Here is a 21,345-nt window from a genome sequence, read left to right as displayed (position 1 = left end):
GTGCAGGCCTTTGACAGGATGTGGCCTGTGATAGACCGCTTGATGGCTCTTCAAGGCACCAGGACAGTTTTGTATATTGAATGCTGTGAAGAGTTGAGGAGATAAAGTCATTATGTTAATGGTAATCATGAACCTTACCACCTAGAAGGCAAAACATGGTAGTGGTGCTAAGCTTAATTTGTAAGAAGCCCTAGTCATATTAGTAAGAAGAGAGAAATGTTGGTTATTTTTATGATTTAAAATTGTCACTTTTGTTCTGACTGGTGTGGGTAGCTCGGTGGTTTGGGCATCATCCCACAAAGTGAAGGTTGCCGGTTGTCTCAGTCAGGGCACAGGCCTGGCCTGTGGGCTCAGTCTCTGGTTGGGGTGGGGGGGTACGGGAGGCAGCAGATCAATGTTTCTCTCCCACATCAATGTTTCTCTCCATTTCCTTCTACCTCCCTTACCTTCTCTCCAAAAATAAAATCTTTTTAAAAATTGTCACTTTTACCATTTTTTTGACATGGTTACAAATTACACTTATTTTTGCCCTGGTCCATCATGGTCACTGGCTACCTTTGAAGAAGGAAGTATGTGGCATTTCTTTCTTCAATAGGGTAAGACTTGGCCTTACTGAGATGGCAGGCCAGCTCCCAGTCCTCCAAAACAGCTGTGCCTTTAGTACTTGTTAGCTAAACACTGATGTGTTTCCCACGGTATATCGTACCATTTACCATAAGCACTTCAGGTAAAGTATTCACTTTCTAGTGTATTACATAATGTTTTTAATTTACCTTTATGACTCAACTGAGGCCTCTAAGTGTAGGTAAGCTGTGAGAGAACACAAACCTGGCAAGGGAGAAAGACAGGACCACTGGTCTCATCAGGCCTCTCTTGCGCAGAGGCTGTGCTCTTGCTGTTAGTACCGCCATCCCTCACTGTGCTGCACTTTCGAGCTGTCGTGCCCGATTCAGCACAAACAGTCAAAGCCCTTAGGATTTGGACGTAGTGACATGAGACATACATGTTCTTGCAGTCCTGGTGCTTATTGGTTTTGGGGAAAAGAATGGATAACAAATGGTAAAGCTTTAGTTTATCAGATGGGAATATGGTCTTTGAAGGAAAGTAAAAAATGATGTGACATAATAGGGAGGGTAGAGTGTGTACATTTCCTTTCTATGAGGGTCAGAGCCTCTGTGAGTGAGGATACCAATTATTGGTAACGTGCATTTGCACGTGTAATACATCTTAACCACTTTTTCAGGAAGTGCTTGGACACGGAAGTAAACGGAGGGCACAACATGGAATTTCTGATTTCCTTGATTAACAATCATGATTTCCCATAAAGATGAAGATGTAGCCATGGCCTATCTTCATTTCTGTCATCACAGATTTTGTGTATTAGCATGTGGTCATGAGCTTGGACATTGCTCTCTGGAACTTGATTTTGGCCACAGATATTTGTGGTATCTTTCTGTGTTTGACGATGTAATTTAAGACAGTTTTCATTTATCTTTAAAAATTAAAATGTTAACAGCATTTGCATTTCCATGTTGCTTCTGTACACACTGACACCTTGTGTACACCATTAGTGCATGGAGTCCCAGCTGCAGAGTCATGTTCATCTGTGTGTTCTGGCCCATCCCGAGTGTATGCATAGGTTGGCATGTGCGCGGGTCTGCTGTGATTCCCCAGTGGATACGCCATAAAGCGATGGGGATATGTAAAGGCAGTTATCCAAGGAACTACCAGGGTGTCTTTCAGAGAGACACCCTCATTTTGAGTAATATTAAAATTGAGTATAATAGGAGAGATGAGGAAAATTTTTTAAGATTTTATCTACTTTTAGAGAGAGGGGAAGGGAGATAGAGGGAGAGAAACATTGAGGTGTGAGAAAATGATCAGTCTTTTTCCTCTTGCGTGTGTGCCAACTGGAGACCAGCCTGCAACCCAACGTGTGCCCTGACCAGGAATCCAACCAGCGACCTTTTGTTTTGTGGGACGATGCCCAACCAACTAAGCCACACCGGCCCAGGCAAAATGGGAAATGTTTAATGCTTTTTTTCTTGCAGGAGTGTCTGGAAGACCTTTATTTCAATGATCCACACAGCCCCACAGCCCATTTTGCTATTTACAGGATTCATTTTTGTATACTCGGACTCCCAGCACATTTTCTACAAGGCTGGAAAATACAGGTAACAGTTTCAAGTTCTATTAAAGAGCAAAGGCAATTACATCTTTTTCATATTTTTAGAGTTAAATAAAACCATGTGAAAGGGTTTTGTTCAGATCAGCACCACAAGGGTGCTATCCTGGGCTGAAGGCATACTTTCCATCGTTTGATGGTGGCATCGCCATACATTTGTGAAAGTACACACACACACACACACACACACACACACACACACACAAGTAACACTTGCTTTCATATCCTGGGAGAATGTGAAGCCCTCTCAAACCCTGATTTTCTTTAAAAATAGATTTTATTTACTTCCAGACAGAGGGGGGGCGGGGAGGGAGGAAGAAGGAGAGAATCACCAATGTGTGGTTGCCTCTCATGCATCCCCCACTGGGGACCTGGCCTGCAACCTAGGCATGTGCCCTGACTGGGAATCGAACCGGCAACCCCCTAGTTCACAGGCTGGTGCTCAATCCACTGAGCCACACCAGCCAGGGAAAACCTTGATTTTTATATGTTCACTTCTTTCCACAGCTGTGGGATCCTTCTGAGAAAAATTAAAGGTCTGTGAGAAAGATTCAGTTCCCACTAGGTCTTCCTTGCAGCCCTGTCTTAACTGAGAAAACACCCTCTAGGGTTGTGCTGCCCTCATCTCACGCACATAACCAGGAGTGAAGTGATGGGGCTCCCAGAACCCGTCCTGTTTAAACCAGGCTCCTTGGACAGATCTCTGGATGCACTGTGGTCCTGAAGCTTAAAGGTGCATCCCATGTGGGCTCTGCCTGGGGATGTCCTCAGTCACATGCATCAGCATCGTTTTCTTCTGTCACCTCCACAGATCATCTCCAGCTCTTTGTTTTCATCTCAAGCCTATTTGTGCCTACTCACTTGGAAACATCAGAAATCCATGTGTATCCCCCTCTGGAAAATTTCTCTGAGCTGAGGTTGTGATGGAGAGAGTGACAGAGGCAGTTGGCAGAACCTGTGTCATGGGCCCATTCTATTACCCACAGAGTCCACGGTGATTTTCTATTTATGAGATCTGCTTGCTTACTTTCACATAATACTTAAAAATTGACTGATGTTGAATGGGAAAGCCAGATGCTGAAGACCTGTCCAAGTACCAGTCACTCCCTTATCATCTCCTTACTCTCTATTACAAAGGCGCTAGCAGCCTCCTATGATGCACCCAAGTGTCTCTAAACCACCTGTGGCGGACAAAACTACCCAAGTCATTCTGGTACCAAAAACTATTTTACTCAGCTGGTGCTACCCACAATTAGGAAAGTGCTGCTGGCAACTGGCAGGTCTTTTTGTGAGTGGAGCCCTGCTTTCAGGGCCTGAGGTGATGACTCTCCATAGCCAACTTTCCATTCTGTGCTGGGTCCTGAATGCAAGACCCCTCAGGCTTGCTAACCAGAGGCTCCTTACTGAAAATGTAATGACACTTTCAGGGCAGAGCAAACACTGGCCCCTCTGGGATATCCAGCTTACAGGAGGAATTGTGTTCCCATCACAATGATGCAACCTGTTCTAGAGGAGGTCCCGTCCTTAGATGTTGGGAACCGCCTTGACTGGTATCAGAGGCTGAAACCCCCGCCTAGCTAAGGCTAAGGGAACGTCCTTGGAACTGTGAGCCAGCAAGGAGACAAAAGCTTATCTCCCTGGCAGGAATGCTGCTTCTGCTGCTTTATTCATGACTGAACCCCAAAAAGCTTGGTCGGTTAGCCAAAGACGGGTAAGATTCCCCCACGGGGGGAACGACCTAAGCCAGGCACGATCACTTTTGGGAGGCCCCCCAAAAGAAGGACTTGGGGGGGGGGCTGCAGCAAAAGGGGGTGATGGACCCTCGCTCCTTGGCTCTGACATAGCCTGAGTTTTCAGCGTCTGGGAGAAAATCTCCTTATCTCTTGGTTACCTAGTTCCCTTGCTCCACCTAAGCCTAAAACAATGACAGGGTGGTGCAGCTCGGTACTGAGAAGTGCGGATTCCCCAGGGTGATCAGGCCTAAGAAAGAATATGTAAATTACTGTGAAACCTTCTTTGTTTAGAATGCTCTCAGTTGAATGAGAAGGGTCTTAGGAGGAAGTTAGTTTGTTCCTCAGTCTTACAGCTCTTTGACCCCAACTCAGTAGACCGGCAGAGTTCTTTGTTTTCTATAGTTCCTTACTTCCCCTAATGAGTACTGTACTTTACCTGAATTATTATGCAAAATGAGCCTAATAAAAGCAGGTATGGACGGTAAATCAGCGCGCTCCCCCACTAGGGGGGTGGCCATTCCGTCCCTACTTCCCCACAGAAACTAGTTTGTCTCTGTGCATGTGTTGTTATTTCTCGCGTGTTTATCGTCGAGCCATCCACAGCGTTCCGTGGTCACTGCTGGCCGGTGACCCACGCGCAACACTTAGACACACGGGCCACTTTGTCACTTGGAATCACATGAGTAACCAGGGAGTTCATATACTTTATAGACAGTGTGCTGCCACCATATCTGATGGAGTCCACCGCAGAGATGCTGTGTTCCATCCCTAATCAGGCCATCCCTGATCAAAGACTGGACCCAAGCATCAGATCCATTAGTCAAGCTGCACAATTAGTCAATTGTGCTACCAGTAGAGAATTCCCTGGCCAACAATTGAACCCATCTGCACATTTTACAAGTTTGTTTTTGGGTTGTTGTTTTTTCTTTTTTTTTTTTTTTTGCTCTTGCCAGTGACCTATCTGTGTGGTCCCACGTACAGCAACAACTCATTATCCAAGGTCTCCCCCTCTGGCATAGGGAAGTTTGAGAATAACTCACGATACCCAAGGATGAATCAAGGCCACCCCAACTTTTCACATAAACTGCAGAGGCTCATTTCATTGCTCAAGGCAATAATTCAATTTAAATTGCTTACTATATATTGCTTACTATATGCTGGTATTAACTTAGGAGCACACATGATTTGTAACAGGCCTGTAACCTAAATATTCCACAAAATTCAAGAGACTTCCCTCTTCTGCCATGAACCTTGCTTCCTTATAAATACTTTTCTCTTTAAAACATTAGATTTAATTCCCAATCTTTGGGACCAATTACATTTATTTGATTATCAGGCTTACTGGCCCCTTATAAGCAGAAGCCTTTCTACACTAGACATTTCTGTCAGAATGGTCTCTCCCACAGACTTTGGTTTATTGCAACAGTGCACCCGAGCCACCACCCTTACCCCTCACTCCTGGGTCTGCCATGTAACATCACCTGTACAGCCCATGTACCCTGCATGTCCGTGTTGCATTTTAGGCATCCTCCTTCGAACCCCTCGGGCCCGTCCAACACAAATGTGCTGTTTTCCTACTGCATGCACTCAGTCATTGTCCTGTCAGTCACTGGGGCTGACCTAGGCACATCATTAATGCCTATCAAGAAATGTGTAGAACACTCAAAATACGTGAAGCAATCAGCTAATGCTTCAGCTGATGTACTTGAAGTACAACTCTTTGCAGCCATGGTATGACCAGTTGGCTTAGGACTACTTATCAGCCAGGGAGAGTTCTGTCCCCCTAAAGGGTTACTTAATGTATGTGGATAGATACACTGGCAAGGCTTCACCCATAACACAACAAATGAAACAACATATTAAAATAAACAATAACACTACTGAAATATTTGAACTGATTTTGGAACCATACTGACGCTTTCCTGGATCTCTCCAACACTTGAGATGACTAGATTAGAATACTTTTTTGAGGATTTGTCTTATTAATTATAATATATTGCTTGTGCTTTCCACATTACCTTTTACTTAAGATTCAAATTTTAATTAATGTCAATAAGATTTGGCATCATTCATTCAAAAAACCTCAGGAATGAATGTTAATAAAGACACTGACCTCATTTTAAATACTTGACTCCTAATTGGCTTCAGATCCCTGCTCACCCTGCCTGGCCCACATGGGTAAAAAGGTTATGAAGGCTGACACGTGCCTCTTTTCCTTTTGTGTCAGCAGGTAGAAGGATCAAACCTTCAAACCTGCAACCTCTATCTCTATACACATTAAAAAGCCAACCCATTCTTTTCTGCACAAGCCACCAGGAGCAACTTACTTTTGCCTTATTCTCCTTAGAAAGTATGTTTGATTTATAAACATTTTTCCTTTAACTTGATGCACATGATTACATCAGTCTTCACATCAGATTCTACTGTGGGTAGAGTGTTAATTCTGCCCACAAAAAAAAAAAAACTATGATAAAACAAAAGGTAACCTGTCAAAATGTGTCTTGCATGACAAACACATATGCAGAGTAGGGAATTTTTGTAAGATGAGAATAAGATCCAAATACAGAGATCCCAGAATCATAACCAAACCCGGGTTCGCCTGTTTGCTGCAATGAAAGCCAAACTTGTGAGATGGGTACTGATGGAAAAGGAAGGAGGTTTACTCAGGTGCCGGTGACCAAAAAGATGGAGGGTCTCTCATCCCAAAGTCCATCTTAACAGTTCTGGTCAAGCCGGCAAATTTTATAGGGTTAAAAGCAGGGGAGAAAAAACTGGTTGTGCAGGACATGTAGGACATGCAGAATGTGTAGGGTGTTGTTCTTAGGTCTTGACATGCATCTTCACTGTCAGCATCCTTGAGCTGGCCATCTGGTTTTTGTCAGCTGAATTCCTGTGACTGTGCAGTCCACATCAGCTGGGACCTTGAGGTCAGGCTGCCTCCTACGCTATTATGGTTTTGCTGGAAAGAGCACTTCTGCATATCATCATCTCAGTCTGCATGCCTATGTGCACCAAGAGTTGGCTGGAAGCAGCCCTGAGAAATGCATGAGGTCAGCACTGCTGTGGTCTAACTTGTGCCTTTACCCTTGTGCCTGAGCTCTAAGTTCCCAGTGGTTTTCTAGACCGTAATCAGACACAGAAAGAAAGGAAAAACTGAGACTGTGACAAATTTTAGACAAGGTAAAAAGCAGAGCTTCCCCACAAAAATATTCTGTCAGCTGCCTCTGATTATAGGCATACCTGAGATATTATAGGTTTGTTCCCAGACCATCAGATAAAGTGAATTTCTCAATGAAGAAAGTGACAATAATTTTCTGGTTTCCTGGTGTATAAACAAGTTCTGCTTACACTGCTGCAGCCTGTTAAGTGTGAAATACCATTCTGTCTAAAAGATTAGTGTACATGTATTATTTGAACCTTCAGTGAGTCACAATCTTATTGCTGGTGGAGACCCTTGTAGTTATACTGATGAAAATGCATGATCTGCCAAGCACAATAAAGCGAAGCTCAAAAAAATGAGGTAAGTCTCTACTTCTAATGGTCTGGAGGACTCTAGGGCAATATGGCCAGCTAAGCTTTGTTCAAAGTTGGCTTTCCACAGGCCTCGTGCACTGTTTGTATTTGGGGATGGGAATAGAAGAAAAATCTTCTAATTTTTCACTGTTTTCAATCATGGGAACCTCATGTAGATGTTACCGCCTGTTTAATGAAGTGATAAAAATGGTGGTTAATAAGGAGATGAAAGAACTTTTCCAAAACCAATTGATGTTTTTAAAATAAATAATATTTATTTCACTTTATAGCATTTCTGATATTTTCTTTTTTTCAATTAAACTTTAATTTTCAATTACAGTTTACATTCAATATTATATAGTACCATTTTCAAGTACACAGCACAGTAGTTAGACAATCATGTGGCTTCCCAAGTGCTCTCTCAATTTGTCCAGTACCTGCCTGGCACATACTTAGTTATCATCACAACATTAGTGACTATATCGCCTGCGTTATACTTTACATCCTCATGACTGTTGTGTAACTATCAATTTCTACTTCTTAATCCCCTCGCCTTTTTCACTCAGCCCCAAGGTCCCCATCTGGCAACCATCAGTCTGTTCTACATCTATGGTTTTTTTTCTATTTTGTTTGTGAGTTTTGTTCTTTAGATTCCATGTGTAAGTGAAATATGAGGTATTTCTCTTTCTCTGTCTGACTTATTTCACTTAGCATAGTACCCTCTAGGTCCATCCATGCTGTCCCAAATGGTAAGATTTCATTCTTTTTGTTTATGGCTGGATAATATATATATCATATATATTATCACATATACATACCACAACTTTTTAGTACACTTGTCTGTTGTCTGTCATTTTCCAACATTTTCTGAACCTTACAATTAGAAAAATAGGATGTAATGTAATGTAATCACAGTAAAAATGTGTTGATAATTTCCTTATGTTTATGATGTTGTTACATTAGTAAAGAGTGTAGAGAGTAAATTTTTGATGATTATAGAATAAATGCTTGGAAATAGAGGAATCATATGTAACCTTCCTATAAATTGAGTCTAGCTGTCCCATGCTATCAGTCTTACAAATCACATATTTGGGGTTTTTTAGGACTTGGTGGTCTTTGAGGATGTGGCTGTGAGCTTCGCCCTGAAGGAGTGAGCTATACTAGATCCTCCACAGAAGAAACTCTATAGAGATGTGATGTGGAAACCTTCAGGAATCTGGCCTTAATAGGTAAGGATGACAACTAATCTCTTTGTTAACTAGAGGACAGTGTTTCTTACCCATCAGAGTTGTTCTAACGTGTAATGTAGGAAGGGAGGACATTTGTAAGTAAATTGGGCATAGTCACAGTTCATCATAGAACTAGAAACTAATGATATCTGTAAAATTTCTAAAATTTTGGAATCATTGTTCTGGGCCTGGATTTTAGGTAAATAATGAGAAAATCATGACATTGGAGATCAGCTCAAAAACAAGTGAAAAAAATAAGGTGAGTCCCACTCACAATAGGAAGATAGTCTCACATGAGAAACCTGGTATGCAACAAAATTTTAAAAAGAAGCAACCAAAATAATATATGCTTCAAATTTACTACTTCTGAGAAAATTTTCATCAAATTACTCTCCTATAAGACATATATGTTGAGCCTTGGCTGGTGTGTCTCAGTGGATTGAGTGCCAGCCTGTGAACCAAAGGGTCACTGGTTTGATTCCCAGTCAGGGCACATGCCTGGGTCACCAGCCAGGTCCCCAGTAGAGGGCGTGATAGACAACCACACATTGATGTTTCTCTCCCTCTCTTTCTCCCTTCCTTCCCCTCTCTAAACATAAATAATCTTTTTTAAAGATATATGTTCAGTGTTATAAAACCGTTCACATGGAAACACCATTATTACGCCCTATAATGAGTATCACTGTTTTGATAACAGCAAAGCTGAAGTCTTGCAGAACAGTCAGTGTATTCAATGTCAAACAATTTAGATAAGACATAAAACCTACACTTTGCTATAAAACATAAAATGTAGTTCAAATATTCTAATTAATATAAAATCACTAATAAAGAAATTATAAATAATATGCTTCATGTTTCTTTTAAATCCACACCCAAGGATGTTTTATTGATTTGAGAGAGAAAGAAGAGAGAGAAACATTGATTTGTTGAGTGAGAGAGAGATTGATTCATTGCTCTGCCTATTTATGCATTCATTGGTTGATTCTTGTGTGTGCCCTGACTGGGGATATAACCTGCAACCTTGGTGCATCAGGATGATGCTACCCAGCCAGAGTCTGGTGAGGTCAGTTCTAAATGGATTTGTAAACAAGGTTCGCAGTTCTATGAGTGGCCTTGCATCTTATGTCAACCCCTAACCCAGAATGACCTCAGACACCCTTGCCCCAGTCTGGCTTGGCCTGGATGCCCCTCTTGCTCAGGACAAGGGGGTCGCTCCATGTGGAAACTGAGTCTGATATTCCCTTCACACACCTGTGTCCCCACATTCACAAAGAGGAGCAGAAAGAGGCTAATGTTCCTCTAGGACCAGGACAAAGTGTTCAAAGTAAACAGCTTTGCAGTCAGAGAAAGACAGCTACCATATGATTTCACTGGTGGAATCTAATGAACAAACTGAACTAGTAAGTAAAATAGAGACAAATTCACAGAGAGCATGTTGACAACTCTGCGGGGCCTTGGGGGTGTGGAGGAATCCAGCAAAAAATAAAGGAAAAAAGAGAACTCATAGACACGGACTAGTATGGTTATTGAGGGGCGGGGAAAGTGGAAGAGGGTATTGGGGGGAGGTAAATGGTAATGGATAAAATACAATAAAAAATAAATAAAATTAAAAAGAAATTTTTAAAAAGGAAGCAACTTTGAAGGGGACAGGCCTCGCCAACCAACGGAAGGTGGTTCTACGGAGCCACTTTCTTGTAACCCGCACGTCGCTCAGGAATAAGGAAGGCAGAAGTGTCCAATCAGGGGCTCAGCAGAGCAGGTGGGTGGAGCTGCGTTCAGCAAACCGCTAGTGTGCTCTTGGCCCCACCGGCGTTCGCGTCACCTCTGTGCTTAAATGTCAGAAACGTCTCCGTACCTGCGTTACCTGTACTGGCCCTAGGAGCCGTAGGAAGAATGCCGGGGGACCGGAGAAGCCGGAAGTGGTGAGTGTGAGTGGCCTGATGTCCTCAAATGGGAGGAGCGGCTGGTTGCCACGGGCAATGGAGACAACTGGCTGCGGCGCTCGATCCAATTAGGAGTCTGCCGATCTGCGTTCGGCGGAGGCTTTGCTGCGATCTCAGTCCCCACTGGCCCGCGTCTTGAACGCTGGACCGGCAGCCTGTGACCCCACGTCTTGTCCCGTCACTGCGCTGCGACTTCGGCCCCGGCCCCTCCCGGGAAAGCTCTGCACCCGCAGCCTCTCGTCTTCCCAGAATGTTCGGTGACCACGGCGAGGGTCCTCCGGAATAATTGCGATTCGGTGTCCGAGGTTTCGTGCATGAGAGGACCTCTCGTCTGTTGCCCCCAGTCCCTTCTTTCTTCTCAAGGGGACCTGAAGTTTTCAAAATGTTTGGGGAGCAGGGTCTCAAATCCACGACCCTTTCCCTCTAGCGTAGCTCTTCTGGGGACCGGCAATAAATCCAAAAGTTTCAATGTTTCTGTCCGCGTTCTTAGATGCCACCTTTTGGTCTCCGAGTCGCAGAATCAGCTGTTTCTCGTCCAGCGTGCATTTGTAACAGATGTATTTTGATTGTTTATCATTTTTCCACATGGCTCATTTAAATATTTAAATTTTATGTGTAGTTGTTTTACGTGAGAGGAAAACTGGGAGGGTAACCACCTGGAATACGTTGTGTGAAATCCACGTTCCTCTCCCCCAGGAGCTTCCCTGGGCGCACACATCCCCTGGGGATTCCTTTGGGTGGATGTTCCTCTTTGGAAACCTTCCTGGGTGTTCTCTCCTTTCGGCCCCGCCCCTACCCTGGGCCTGTCACCTTAAAAAGACTTAACTTTGTTTTTGGTCCCAATTTTTCAATACAGGTAAAATGCATTTAATCAATAGCTCTTGAAAGGTGATGTGAAGTAGTATTTTCAAAGAGGCATGAGAGGTAAATTTCAGGAAGAAAAAAAATATTCCAGTATTACATCGAATGTGTTTAAACTTTTGTTTCTCAATTTTCTCCCCTGAGCAGGAGTAGTACTATTCTAAAGTCTTTTTTTTTTTTTTTTTTTTGGTTTGGGAGGTTTGGGGGTGATTTCAAGTGGAATTCCAAGGCTTAGACTTGGACATCAGAAGTGTTCAAGCATGCTTAACTATTTAAAACTGTTTTCCTGTCATGGAAATAATAATGGAAATAATAATATAATTATTTTCTGAAAGTAATAAATATTTGTGGTTTTTCTTATTGAACTAGAAATATGACTTACAGTTTTCTTCTTTCATTTACACATAAACATTGGGGTGGTATGAATTTGCAGGATTCTTCAAACACTGGCCTATATGTCATTTAAAATATCCACGTGGTCCAAAGCAGTGTGATTGAGAGCTGAAGCCTAAGGTCAGTGACCCAGCTAAGGCCCCCTGACCTGCAAGGGGTCCTTCCTGCTCACATCCACTATGGAAAGAGCCTGTACCCTGGGAGAAGCTGGGATGCAGGTGCATGTGAGGGGAAGGCAGGTAACACTCCTGAGGTTTTAGTTGTGGCTCTCCTGGGCCTGTTTCTAAGCAGAGGATGGAGTTTTGCAGCCGCAGTGCAGGTGCACTCAATGTAATTTGTGCACATTGAGAAAGTCTGTGAAAGTCAGGAGCCTGTGTCCTGGGTAAGGTTTGTGACTGTGGGAGTTCATTTGGCTTAACCTGACACTGCATCCAGCTGAGATAAAGCCTGAGAGAGGAGGATGTCCAAGCTCCCGGAGTTCACTCCTGGGGCTGCTCAGGTGTCGCTCCCCTTTGTCTCCAGGGACTGGCCTACTTTAGGGGCTCTGTCTCAACCTGGAGAGTCTAGAATGTGGAACCTTCTGAAAGTGACTTTCCTTCTGTCCTGTGGGAAGCAGGCTGCTCACCTGAGCTGATTCCAATACTGCATTTCCTTTGGATCCTTCATCTGCTGAATAGTGCAGCCCTTTGGCTCCAGTTTCCTTGAGCACTTTGTAATTTTATTCCCTGTGTGTGAAATAACATTTTTAATTTCCTGTGATTAAAAATGAAAATGGACTAAGAGAGATAATATTGCTAAGGCAAGTAAATAGTGAAACTAAACAATTTTTGTTTCTTTTAGGCAAGAGAACTTCAAGTTATGAGATGAGTATTTAAATTCTCAGGTCAATTTGCATTTGGACATCAGTGTTTGTGCCTGGGTATCCCTAGGGAACATTGAAATATAAAAAGCAAAAGTAATTGAATTTCTATTTTAAGTCCATGAAGAAAACTACTTAATGTTTGTGTGAATCCTTGAAAATCCTACTACATGTAAGCAACTAAAACCAAATGCCTATTGCAGCATAATATGCTATTTATTCCTGAAAAGACCCCTGTGTAAGATAAAGGGGAGGGACAAAGTAGGATGACTATAACTTGTCCTCTTATTTAGCAAGAGATTTGTACATTTTAATTTTGAGTGGTTTACACTTTTGTAACCATTATTGTTTAAAGGAATTAAATCTTAGAATAGTTCCCTATGTAAAATAAAATTAAGGAAAGACTACTAGACAATAAAACATGGTATATATAAATTTCTTTGTTTCTCTTAAATAAATCTGCAGGATAGAGTCTAACTTTAGAAGACTCACTGCCCATATATCCTGGTTCTCCAGAAATGTTACTCCAGCCACCCCCAAATACATAGGTTTTTATTATTTCTTGAGCCTTCTCTTGGTGTTTCCTTTTATAAAAACAAGCCATTGCAAATGCATATTGTTCTTACCCATCTATCTTTTTGTAGTGAACAGTCAGACTCCGCACTGTTTGGTGTTTGCCAACAGCTTAGACCTCCCTATCCTCCTTCCCTGTGTCCTCACCTGGACAGACGGGTGAGAAAGTCCCGGGCTCCCTCCTGTGGCATTGGCTTCAGATTCCAACCACAAAAGCCCTTCTGTGTGCAGAACTCTCACCCTGGCCTCGCTCATGACAAAGATTCTTTGCTTGACCAAACTTTGTCAGGCTCCTGAATCTTTTCCCAGGCCTGGCTTTACAATTCCTTGCAAAACCCAGTTGGGTGGTGCAGAATCCCCCACCCTCCTATCTGACCACCCTCCATATCTGATCAGGTTCCTCTTCCTCCACCGTCAGGTGGCGTCTGGTCATCCTGGCCTGTGTGCACTAAGAATCCTGTTTGGTCTGTTCAGCAGGAAACCTGATTCTTCTGATTCTTCCCTAAGTACTTTTCCATCCACTGACCCTCACCCTCGTCTCTGGTCATGAAACCCCACTTGCCCAAGCTCTCTTGTACTCAAAATGAAGCCCAAGCTCATTTTTCTCCACTGTAAAATTCGACCACAATGGTCTCTATAACTATCGCTGTGGTTCTGAAGAAAATCTGCCTTACCATTTTTGACAGGCATCAGTGAGGTTCTTTTTCCTGTAACACCAAGTTACCACAGTAAAAACCCAGGCCATTTTTTAAACTCTTTGAAGCCATTTAAGAGCTGCTTGAGTAGCTTGCCCTGCCCTCCCAGAGACCTCGGTTAAGTGAGATCCAAGCCTTTTCCTACCCTCTCAACCACACCAGTGCCGGTCTCGATGTCAGAACCATCCCTCAACAGGTGACCATGACAGCTGGTTCCACGAGCAGCATGGGCACCCCCCTAGACTGTCTTCTCTTGCTCTGACTTGCTTACCTGCTACACTGCCTGATGGTGTCCTGTCTCAGGAGGCATTGCTGAGCCTGCCATGCCTCAGTTCTATGTACAGCCAACCAGAGTGTGCAGTTTTGAGAATTTCTAAGCATTCAGGAGCAGGAATATAGGATTGGGCCCTCCTTAAAGTGGTCCTGGGTTGAAGTTTTGCTGGGATTTATCTGTGTGTTAGAGTGAAGCTGTGGCCGAGGCTGGGTTGGCCCCGACATACCCTGGTGGTGGAAGTGGGAAATTGAGACTACAACCCTGTGCAAGAGGTGTGCCCATCTAGTGGTCACTTCTTAAACATTTGGGAAGAACGAGGTCTCAGGGAATCACCAGGGTAGGCCAGCAGGTTTAGCCAGGTTGATAGAGACCCAGATATGGCCACCTGCGGGCTCTATGTGGGCAAGCCTCAGCAAAGGAACAAAGGCATCTGCCAGCACTTCTGTCTCGAAAAGAGTTGCCACTCCAGCTCACCTCAAATCCAGATAATTCATTTCCTCCCTGTACATCCCTGGTGCCTTTCCAGCTGCTGCCCCAGCACTGGAGCTCAGAGAGAGTGAATTGGAGTAAATCTATGTGTGAGTCCTTTAAGAGGAATGCCCGGAACTCCAGAAGCCCTCTGTCTCCCTCAGCCATAATCCCACTGGCTTCACAGTCAGCCCTTGCTCCTCCCGCACTGGGCACTTCTGCAGCTGAGAGAGCCCCCCTGAGTTTTAACTACCACATGTGGGTAAGGGAACAGCTCATTGTGCATTTCCACCCCTTACCGGTCTCCAGGTGGCTGCTTTTTTATATCTTTAGTCATAGGGCTTTTGTTCAGCACCTTGTAGGTGGTTCTCAGTGATGACTGTGGTAAGTTTGATGTGATGGTGGGAGGATGTGAGTATAGCATTTACCTACTTCATCATCTTGACTGGAAGCCATCTCAGGTTGAAAGTCTTAAAATGATAATATTTGTTTCATTTCCATTGCATTTGTCATTTCCATCATACTCTAAACCATGCCATATAAAAAATAGGATGCAGTGTGATCACTTAAAAATGTATTAATTTTCATGGGTTTATGATGAGGCAAAATTTATAAGGAAGTAAGTGTGAACAGAAGATATGTTTTTTTTTAGATGAAGCCATAGAATGAATATTTGGAAACAGACATATGATTTGGAGACAATCATATGGAACCTTTCTGTAAATGGGGTCTGGGTGTCCGGGGCCGGCAGTCTCACTCATTGTACCGTGCACATATTTGGGCTGTTTCAGGACTCAGTGGCCTTTGAGGATGTGGCTGTGCGCTTCAGTCTGGAGGAGTGGGCCTTACTGCAGCCTGCACAGAAGAAGCTCTACAGAGGCGTGGTGTGGGAAACCTTCAGGATCCTGGAGTCGGTCTGTAAGTGACAAGTTGTCTTCACCTTGTTAGTCAGAGGACAGGTGTTTCTTGTCCACCAAAGCTGTTCTAACATGTGTAATATCGGAAGGGAAGACACTGGTAAATACACTGAGCAGAGTCACAGCTCATCATAGAACTAGAATCTGATGATTTTTCTATAATTTCTACTACTTTGGAATAAATTTTCTGGGTCTGTATTTTAGGAAAGAAATGGGACGCTCATGACATTGAAGATCAGTACAAACACCAGGGGAGAAGACGAAGGTGAGTCACACTCACAACAGAAAGCAGCCTCTAACGTGAGAAACCTGTTATGCTACAACTTCTCAGGAAATTTCCACCAAATTACTTCTTATATACGGCGAAGGCATTTGGTGTTTGAAAACAAGTTCTAATGAAACACAGCATTAATAGACCCTGTACATGAATATCACTGTTTTGATAATAGCAAGGCTGAAGTCCTGTTGCAGAGTACTCAGTATATTCAATTTCAAGCCATGCAGACAAGGCAGAAAACCTACTTTTTTTGCTATAAACCATGGAAATTTAGTTCAAATGTTCTAATAAATATAACAACCCTAAATAAATCATGAATAACGTGCTTCTTGTTGTTTTCCAGAAGTCATGTGGTAGAGCAAATCTGTGATGGGAAAGAGGGTACTCATTGTGGAGACAACTTCAGCCTTATTCCCAATCTCAACCTGAACAAGGAGTCTCTTGGAGGAAAACCATGTGGAAACAGCGTGTGCTGGAAAGCCTTCATACAGCAGTCGTCTCATCACTGGAACATCAGATGTCACACTGGACACAAGCCATATGGACAGAAGCCATATAAATGTGGTCTGCAGTGTACTGGAAGACATGAAAAAAATCACAATGGAGAGAAACCTTATGAACATAATATATGTGGTGAAACCTTCACCACAGTACCAGGTATTTTCAAGTTGATGAAACCAGAGAAAATCTTAAGTATAAGGCATGTGGGATAGCATCTAGTGATCTCTCAGTCCTTCCACTACTCCTGATCACTCACCCTGGAGATGGACTTCATAAATGCAAGGAAAATGAGAAAGCATCCATTTCTCCCAGTTCATTTGAAATACGTGAAAGGAGTCACACTGGAAAGAAACTCTATGAATGTAAACAGTGCGGCAAAGCCTACAGACATCACAGTTCTCTACAAACACACAAAACAAGTCATTCTGGAGAGAAACCCTGTGAATGTAAAACATGTAGAAAAGCATTCATTTGTCTCAGTTATCTTAAAAAACATGAAAGGGTGCACACAGGAAGGAAACCCTATGAGTGTAAGCAATGTGGCAAAGCCTTCAAATACTACAGTTCCTTAGAAGCACACAAAGTGAGTCACACAGAACAGAAACTCTATGGATGCGAGGCATGTGGTAAAGCTTCCAGTGGTCCCACTGCCTTGAAAACACACAGAAGAACTCACATGAGAGAGAAACCCTATGAATATAGAGGACATAGTAAAGCCAGATATTATGCTACTTTAGAATCACACAAATGGATTTACACAGGAGAGAAATCCTATGAGTGTAAGCAATGTGGTAAAAGTTATAGTGATCACACTTCCTTACAAACACACAGAAGAACTCACACTGGAGAGAAACCCTATGAATGTAAAACATGTAGAAAAGCATTCACTTGTCTCAGTTATCTTCAAAAACATGAACGACTCACACATGAAGGAAACCCTATGAATGTAAACAATGAGGTAAAGCTTTCCTTTCTCTACAAGATTTCCAAGGACATGAAAGATATCACACTGGAGAGAGAAACTATAAATGTAAGAAATGTGGAAAAACCTTAATTTTACACACAAACTATTGCACACAGTGAGCATGTACCATCCTTGCCCATCCTGATTTTATACTAGGAACAGAGAGGTATCTTTGCAAGTCCAACGTTTTTCCCAAGTGGGAACATCAAAAAGGGGTGTGGCTTGCAAAGGTAGTCATCCAAGTTTTAATTTGATTGTACCAGGTGACCTGTAGGGAGAGGGTATCATTTTGCATAATAATCCTAATTTAACATAAAAGGAGATGTGGGAAATTCTCAGATATACTATATCTAAATGTAGAGAAGCCATCAGTCATTCCAGTTCTTCCCAAAGGCATGAAAGGGGCCATTGGATAAAACCTTTTGAGCATAAACAGTGTTGGAAGGGCTTCAGTTTGCATGTATCCTTACATGTGAAAAATCTCAGGGAAAAGAGAAAAAGCTATATGTGACATGAAAAACCTTGATGGAAATTAACCCATGTATAATGTTCCAAATTTCACCATGGAAGAATTAGTCTTAAAGTTGTGTTTGTAGTGTTTAGCAAGCTTGTATTGTGAAGTACATCATTGCAATGTAGATTTCGTGTTGTTGTTGTTTTTAAATTTCTTTTCAGAGAAAGGGGAAGGGAAGGGGAAAGAGAGGGAGGGATACATCAATGTGTGTTTGCCTCTCGCACACCCCCTGTGGGGGACCTGGCCCACAGCCCAGGCATGTGCTCCGACTGGGACTTGAACCAGTGACCCTTTGGTTTACAGGCCCATGCTCAGTCCATTGAACCACACCAGCAAGGGCACGATGTAGATTTCTAAATAAGAAAAAAAATGCTGAGGTGAGATAACTCTAGGAGTTGTCTTGAAATGTTAGTCCATAAGATTACTAGACAGTGCTTTTTCCTTAAATGAGTTAATATTTGCTTAACATTTTTGAAGCCTATTAGATCCCTGGGTGAACTGAAGTGTATTTTAATGTGCAGTTAGGTTAAATTTTTTATACTGCTTTATTTGTCCTCTGTGAAGGGGTCATTGGAAAATACCAGTTTGGCATTTGTTCGATTTTCCTACTGTCTTTATGGCAGTTCCTGGACATCCTTCGTCTCGTAACTATACAGCTCATGTTGTTCCTTGTTTACTGGTGGGGCTCCTTCCTGGGGTGACAGGTATATAAAAGCCTATAATTTTCCATACAATGAATGCCTGAAATAAATTTTATGTATGGCCTGTTCATGAAAGAATATAATTTCATGTGAATAAATATTTTTATATTTGGGCCTTGGCTCATTGTTCTTCATTCTAACTGGTATTTGGTGACTAGACTCTGATTTAAGAAGAGAGAGACCTGTTTAGAAAGAAGAAGAGTAAAAAGACAAAACATTACCCATGGGTAATGTTAGGACCTAGATTTTTAGAATCCGTCACCTTATGATCCCATCTTAGAATTTACGAGTAGCCTCCTTTGCGTGAGAAGTGGAAGGGAGGAGTGAAGAAGAACACATCAGTCAGAGTTTGAAACCACCACACAGGGAGAGACAGATGTATCAGGCCTTTGAGCACTGACTCTTTCACCCCAAGTTCCAGATTCTTTGTCCTTCTAATCAAGACTATTGCATAACTATCACCAAATACTTGATTGAAAGTTTGATGGAGGTGCAGATTTCCACTGATGTTTTCTCAAGATCCACATGAAAGATCCCTCAGAGTCTGGATTTTTCTGTAAGCCCTCTTGTGTCCACCAGAAAACTGAGTCAGACTTCACACTCCTGTCTGATTCCCTCTTCTCACGATTACATCCACATAAGATCTAATCTGTATGGGGAACACCTTATGCTGTGAACAGTGCTGTCCAGTGGGCTTTCCCTGACTCACCATGTGAGTGTTGCTGCCTCTGCTGCGTGTGCAGTGGCTGCCTCGACCCGCCCCTCCATGTGAGATCCAGCACCTCCCTCCTGTGGGGAGGCTGTGCGTGTTTCCTGTTCCTTGTAGCTGCGTGTAATCCCTCAGTGTGTTTTCAGTTATGTTGGATTGTATGTGACCAAAAGTATGTGCTCTTTTTGGTCAGAATAATGCTTCTGTAGTTGTTTCATAGAAGTATTTTATCAACCATTTTCTAAGCTGTTGTATGCCACCAAAGAATTGTTTTTCATTTCCTGAGAGGATATACGAAAATGTCCCCTTGTGGATATCTGTGGTTCTCCTCATTTAATGATTGTACCTTGAGTCAATTTTATCCTGTGCAGTCAGGTTCACGTAATTTTCCCCCAGGCATACTTTACTCTTTATTCTTTTACAGTTATAACTTTTGTTATGAAAGTCTCATTGATTCTTAGTAACCAAAAATTTCAATCATGGTTTTTCAGTGCCTTCTTGCCAGTGACCTGCAAATCTCAAATCGTACCTGTAGCCAATAGAGTAACGAATTCCAATAACGACTGTGACCACAAAGTGGTCACCTGACCGAGGGGCATGACATGAAAGGTTGCTCGGAACTGTTATGGGAGTTTGACTTGTGCTAGATGACATGATGACTATGGAAGTCGTCAAGCTGTTTCTGTGTATTGAACGTGTGCAGTGGTAACCTGATTGTTTTCTAGAAGACAAAACCAACGTAGTGGAGCTAAGCTTATTCTGTAAGAAGCCCCAGTCACTCATTAGTAAGAAGAAGCCTGTAAGTTTAGGTAAATTTTGAGGGTACGCAATTCTAGCAAGGGAGAAAGGGTCCAATCAGGACTTCCTTGGTGAAAGACTATACTCGATGCTAATGTTTCAACGTCCCTTGTTATGTCACCCACTTGGGGTCAACACACCCGATTCAGCACAAATAAGACACTGGGATTTGGATGTGAGGCATGAAACAAATGAGTTCTTTCAATCCTGGAGCTTTATACTTCTGTGAGAATAGAGAGGTGAATAGCACACTGTAAAGCTTTGTTTTGTGATATGGTGATAAGAGCTTTGGAGGAAAGTGAAAAATGACATGTGACATAGTAGGGAGTCGGGGGTGAATATATCCTTACATGACGGTATAGCCTTGTGAGTAAGGATGTCATCATTAAGAACTTGTATTTCCGCAAGGTGAAAACATGGTAAACACTGTTTCAGGAAACACGAGGGTGTGAAAGTAAGTAGAAGGTGGCAATACTCAATGTCCTGCTCTTTGATAAACAATAGTGATTCCCAATAAAGATATAGACATGGTTCCTCATCACTTTTGCCATCATTGCAAATTTTGTATATGCAATATGTGGTTGTGACTTTGGACATTGTTATCTGGGGCTCGAGGCTTTGTATTGATTTGAATCACAGGTATTTGTGGTGTGCTTTTACGTTTAACATTGTTTGAGAGGAGTTTTCATTCATCTTCAAATTTGCAAACATTGAAGTATTTTGCATTTTCATTTTGCTGCTCTACCCACTGAGTGACACAAACCATGGAGTCCTCCCAATTGGAGAGTTACCTTCTTCCCCTCTGCTCTAGCCCCTCCTGAGTTTACTCTACAGCACAGACCCTACACCCACACCCAGCACAGTTTCAGTGATAAAAGGGATCCAGGTGTATGAGACACCCTGAGCTAGGGATGAGGTCATGCACCTTGGGGTCTTCAAAGGGTCTTTGCAGGGTGATAAGAAGAGCAGATGTTTAGTAAATAGAAATTTGCCCTGGTAATAAGCTCTATGTAGAGGTGGATCAAAAAGAGGTTATTGCTGATAATCTTTTATTATGGCCAAGGCCCCTAATTCAAGTTCTTCTGGGTAGCTAAAGGGAGGGGCAGAAGCTTCCCTTCAGCCTGTTGATAAAATTGTCTTTAGCTCAAAATAACCTGCATCCGACTGCGGCACAACTTGTGGTGGCTCGTTCTGAACACACTTGGGATGGTGCACTCTGAAAAAAAGATGTGTACACA

At 42.7% G+C, this 21,345-nt stretch overlaps 1 pseudogene; it reads left to right on the top strand.

Annotated features, from left to right (window-relative positions):
• Positions 1 to 16,560: 16,560 nt before the first annotated feature.
• LOC123828529 lies at positions 16,561 to 17,504 on the top strand (annotated as a pseudogene).
• Positions 17,505 to 21,345: the final 3,841 nt, after the last annotated feature.

Source organism: Phyllostomus hastatus, unplaced genomic scaffold (assembly GCF_019186645.2).
Source record: "Phyllostomus hastatus isolate PE091 unplaced genomic scaffold, TTU_PhHast_1.1 phas_contig_98, whole genome shotgun sequence".
Taxonomy (NCBI): Eukaryota; Metazoa; Chordata; class Mammalia; order Chiroptera; family Phyllostomidae; genus Phyllostomus; species Phyllostomus hastatus.
Note: the sequence above shows the minus strand (reverse complement) of the source record. Positions and strands in the feature narration are given on the sequence as shown.